Source organism: Colobus angolensis, unplaced genomic scaffold, assembly GCF_000951035.1.
Source record: "Colobus angolensis palliatus isolate OR3802 unplaced genomic scaffold, Cang.pa_1.0 Scaffold188, whole genome shotgun sequence".
Classification (NCBI taxonomy): Eukaryota; Metazoa; Chordata; class Mammalia; order Primates; family Cercopithecidae; genus Colobus; species Colobus angolensis.
The window spans coordinates 5509415-5515221 of NW_012115021.1; the positions used below are offsets into that span (position 1 = coordinate 5509415).

The 5807-nt window shown below is 40.6% G+C and overlaps 1 protein-coding gene across 1 annotated transcript in view; it reads right to left on the reverse strand.

Annotated features, from left to right (window-relative positions):
- The window catches only part of CA5B (carbonic anhydrase VB, mitochondrial), a 64276-nt gene that overhangs the window by 50525 nt on the left and 7944 nt on the right, over nucleotides 1–5807 (reverse strand). The window lies entirely within an intron of this gene.

Genomic DNA, 5807 nt, shown 5'->3' on the forward strand with positions numbered 1-5807 from the left:
AAAAAAAAAAAAAAAAAAAAAAAAAGACACTTTGAGTAACAGCTTCACCTCTCCATCTCTATTACCTATTTTATTTTCTTCATAGTGTTTCTCAGTATTCAAAATTATTTGATTATTTGTTGGTTGGTTGGTTGTTTACTATAATGTAACTTCCCTAAGAGCAGGGACTCTGACCAATTTGTCCAACTTTGTACTCCTGGCAGTTAACACAGTACCTGGGGCATCAGCATATGCCCTTTAAATATTGCTAAATGAATGATTTTATGATTCATTAATTCCTTTATCTGTTCAGTGACTGCTTAGTTATATGGCAGGAATTAACTATAAATGATAGAAGGCAGTGCTACTTAAGTGCTAGCCTATGAACTGCTAGGTACTCTGGTTCAAGCTGAGATAAGCTTGAACTAGAATGTAAATCTGATATGTCATTAAGCACGGTGGTTATTTAGGATGCCATGTTTTTCTTTTTTTCTTTTTTTTTTTTTTTTGAGACAGAGTTTCACTCTTGTTGCCCAGGCTGGTATGCAATGGCTGATCTCGGCTCACTGCAACCTCCACCTCCCAGGTTCAAGTGATTCTCCTGCCTCAGCCTCCTGAGTAGCTGGGATTACAGGCATGCAACACCATGCCCAGCTAATTTTTTGTATTTTTAGTAGAGATGGGGTTTCACCTTGTTGGTCAGGCTGGTCTTGAACACCTGACCTCAGGTGATCCACCTGCCTGGGCCTCCCAAAGTACTGGAATTACAGACATGAGCCACCGCACCTGGCCAGGATGCCATATTTTTTCATAGCCAGGCTTTCTTGATCTGATTAGTAGGATATTTCTGGGCAGCAAACACAGGAAGCCATATTTATAGTACTTACTACAGTGTTTTACACAATCTTCACTGTTTGTACGCCCTTTTTACTTGTGTATACAGCTACACTTTTTTTCCCCTCATAGCAGCAAGATTTGCTACATATAATTCTTCATCTGCCAGCAATAGAGATTTTACTTTCATTTTTTTAAACAGTAAAGATTTTAGAATCACATATTAGTTCCCTTCTTTTCCCACCTTCTGTTCTATTTCTGCCTTGAAGACCGTGAGAACATTCACAGAGTTGAGCTAGAAGGAGCACAGAGAAAAGAACAATTTTTCAACAAAACATTTTTATTAAGTTCACCCTGACCCTGAGAATTCTGCCTCATTTATAGAAAATGTTTCAAATGTAAGACATTTCTTGCCTGAAAACAGAAACAAAAATTGGGACCAAATATGGTTTAAGTTACTGTGTTCATTTTTATGTAGTTAGCAACAGCTTATCTTCTTCTACAAATGATTTGAGGCAGTTTACAAAATTAAAGACAATACTGGATAAAAAGCTGAAGGAACCAAGGGAAGGGAATTTTAAGGGAAAGAGAGTAATGCAGCCAATGATAAAATAAACAAGTCACCAAGCCTGAACTTTTTCCTTCTTAGCACAGAGGAAAACGTTCTTGTTAAAGGTGGGCCAGAGATTTGACTCTAAGCTTCTGAATGCCCATAGCAAGAGAGAATGACCATCATTTTAAGGTTTACCAGTGTTGATAATGTGTGTGTGTGTGTGTGTGTGTGTGTGTGTGTGTGTGTATTTGAGACAGTCTTGCTCTGTTACCTAGGCTGGAGTGCACTGGCATCATCTTGGCTAACTGCAACCTCCTCCTCCTGGGTTCAAGGGATTGTCGAGCCTCAGCCACCTGAGTAGCTAGGACTACAAGCACACGCCACCATGCCTGGCTAATTTTTTTTTTTCTTTTAGTAGAGATGGGGTTTTACCATGCTGGCCAGGCTGGTCTTGAACTCCTGACCTCAGGTAATCCACCTCAGCCTCCCAAAGTGCTAGGATTACAGGTGTGAGCCACTGCACCCAGCCCAGTGTTCATAAAATAAAAGCCAGAGTTTTGTTTGCTTGTTTGATTGATTTCGAGAACTACAGTTTTTCTTGATTTTCAGTGCCAAAAGAAACCCTGAATCCTCATAAAGGTGAGGTTGTGAGCTAAGTGGGAAATAAGTGTCCTAAAGAATTACACACAGTTTCCTTCAATGTAAGCTATTGTTACAATCACAAAGCACAGTCCATTAAGTCAATTCTATGACTATCCAAACTTTCCTGTTCAACTCCAAAGACTGTACACACATCAGGAATTGTTGGGAGAAAAGCTGAGTGTTGGGAGAAGCTGATGCAGGGCTTGTATGTCTGACATGATGTAAAAGAGTCTTGGAACACGTCTGGGGTCCAGGGTCTAAAACCCCTTGTGGCCTTTGGAACACCAAGCTCTGCGCTAAAGGGTGGAAGGCTACCCTGACGCACCATAATCTAAGCCCAGGGCATAAAACCCCTCGTGCTTGGATAGAATCCAGTGCTCAGAGCATAAAACCCCTCATGGTCTCTGGAACGTGTCTAGACTTGCTGGCTCCTTGCTCTCCCAGGATCGATTGTATCTTGAGTTAAAAGAACCTGCTCTCCATTATCTCAAGTAGCAGAGCATATGCTAAACCATCACAGCTGTATGTAAATCATGTGCTTAATGCAATGCTCCCTTTCAACCCCACATTCTCACCACCTGTTTCTTTGTTTGATCCTCAATAAACAGTCTGGGCTTCCAGAGCTTAGGGCCTTCGCAGCCTCCATACTTTGCGATGGCCCTCTGGTCCCACTTTCTCTCTCAAACTGTCTTTTCTTATTCCTTTGAGTCTGCCGGACTTCGTCTCCCCCACGATCTGGTGTTGGGTCTGATCACCCCAACAGGGAATGGTCTGGATTAATCCATGGTAGCATTTAGATTATTATTCCCCAGCATGGCAAGTAGGGTTCAATTTGCATGTCAACTCTGATCCATTCATATTAGCTGCCTAAATAAACTGTGTTGTGAAGTTCTGTGGCTGAGTCCATGCTCAGAAGGAAAATGTTCTGTGATTGATTAACAATGTTTATCGTGGGTACAAGATGGGTGAGTGGCTACCTACAACAACCTATGTGACATCTCTGATTCATAGGAATGGAGACCTTGCATGCAGGTCTTTTATAGTCCTATCAAAACAACATTTCTCCTTACAGCACACTTGATAACTATCACTTGGTAGAGAATTCAAGGTCATTTTCACTGGCTAAAACCTAAGGGCAGAAGCATTGAGGTGTTGATTAATTTCTATGCTTTGTATACCAACCAGGAGGAACTTAGTTTAAGGTTCTGTTATGAAAATGAGAGCATCTGAACAAAGTGGCACATGATCTAATGCCCCCTCTACCTCTTTCTTTCTTTCTTTTTTTCTTTTTTTTGAGACAGTCTCGCTCTGTCGCTCAGGTTGGAGTGCAACAGTGCGATCTCGGCTCACTGCAATCTCTGCCTCCTAGGTTCAAGCAATTCTTCTTCAGCCTCCCAAGTAGCTGGGATTTCAGGCGTGTGTCACCATGCTTGACTAATTTTTTTTATTTTTAGTAGAGATAGGGTTTCACCATGTTGGCCAGGCTGGTCTCCAACTCCTGACCTCAGGTGATCTGCCCGCCTCAGCCTCCCAAAGTGCTGGGATTACAGATGTGAGCCACTGTGCCCAGCCTCCTCTATCTCTATGTGTTTCTAAAGTATGGATGGGCAAGGCTGAACACTTTAGGGTAAACTCCAACCAGGCAGCCAAATAAGTGATTAAAGACTGAAAATCCTAACTCCATGCATGGCTGCATGAGTTTTTAGCCCAGAAAAATAAGTATTATGTGCCAAGACCATGGAAAACTTTCAATATGACACCAAGAAGCAGTGTAAATAATTGGGTATTTAGGAGAAAATATCAGAAGAGTCAATACAGTCTTGCTTTCACTACATGGGACTCATTATTCCTTATTGGGAATCATTCACAGAATGAGACACAAAAAGACAGATGCTCATGCATTCCGTTTAAGAAACTGTCCTTTAAATTCCCACTTTATAAATATGTTGGCAAAATGACACTCACTCAGTTTTTCTGAGTTAATTTTTATTTCTAAACAGTAGTAATTAACATTCTCTGAAGTAGCCGGGCACAGTGGCTCACGCCTGTAATCCCAGCACTTTGGGAAGCCGAGGCAGGCAGATCACGAGGTCAGGAGATCGAGACCATCCTGGCTAACATGGTGAAACCCCGTCTCTACTAAAAATACAAAAAATTAGCCGGGCGTGGTGGCAGGCGCCTATAGTCCCAGCTACACGAGAGGCTGAGCCAGGAGGATGGTGTGAACTCAGGAGGTGGAGCTTGCAGTGAGCCAAGACTGCACCACTGCACTCCAGCCTGGGCGACAGAGGGAGACTCCATTTCAAAAAAAAAAAAAAAAAATTCTCTGAAGTAAAAAAAATTAGCCTGTGAAAAATAAGTCAAAGTTCATAACAGTTATGGCTGTTAATTCACCTACAAAATTTGGTGAGCCTTTTCAATATGCTAGTTTCATAAGATTTTCTCATCTTAAAATAGAGCATTCCAGCCCGAGCAACATGGCAAAACCTCATCTCTACAAATAATAAAAAAATTAGCCAGGCATGGTGGTGCATGCCTATAGTCCCTGCTACTCAGGAGGATGAGGTGGGAGGCTTGCTTGAGCCTGGGAGGCAGAGGTTTCAGTGACCCAAGATGGCGCCGCTATACTCACTTTGGGTGACAGAGTGGGACCCTGTCTTAAAAAAAAAAAAAAAAGACATAAAATATCAGGATGAAGACAAAAACATTCCAGGATTCTTTGTTTATAATTGACTCTGGAAGTTGGGTTTTTGTTTGGTTTTCTATGCTGTTGTTGTTGTTTTTAATCCTAAGCTAGGAATGAGAAAAAAAAATCAAATATACCTCAAGACACTTCATTCCCAACAGTTTTGGGCTTCTTAGAACTCCAGTTTATGATTAAGATTAGTCAATTCAGTTATATTCAACAATCAAATAATCATGGGCTATGAAAAATGCAAAAATGAACCAAATATAGTCCCTATCCTCCAGGAACTTACAATTTGTAGGACACAAACGTAGATTATGTTGGCAATAGATGCATGTACAAATGTGAACAAAACGCTATGGGTGCACAGGACAAGGAAAGGATAAAAAGTTACTAGATGTGACAAGTCACTTATAAAGCTATAACTAAAGCAAAAGCAAAGAAAGGTTTCTCAAAGGAGGTGATAATCAGGATAGATCTGGAAAAACGGCAGGAAGTTTAAAGGTAAAAAACGAAAGCCCACGGGATTCAAGTTAAGGCAATCTCCTGAAAACAAATATAAAGGACAGAAGTGAGACACAGTGACTCTGACTCGCAGGGACTTGCTTATTACCTGGGTAACAAAATAATCTGTACACCAAACCCCCGTGACACACAATGTAACTATTTAACAAACCTACACATATACCCCTGAACCTAAAATATTATTAAAATGGCCATACTGCCCAAAGCCATTTACAGATTCAACACTATTCCTATCAAACTACCAATGACATTCTTCAGAGAACTAGAAAAAACTATTTTAAAATTCATATGGAACCAAAAAAGGGACCAAATAGCCAAGGCAATTCTAAGCAAAAAGAACATTGCTGGAGGTATCATATGACCTGATTTTAAACTATACTACAGGGCTACAGTAACCAGAACAGCATGGTATTGGTACAAAAACAGTTGCATAGGCCATTGGAACAGAATAGAGAGCCCAGGAATAAGGCACACTTAAAACCATCTGATCTTCAACAAAATCGACCAAAAAGAAAAAAAAAAAAAGAAAGAAAGAAAGAAAGAAAGAAAGAAAGAAAGAAAGAAAGAAAGAAAGAAAGAAAGAAAGAA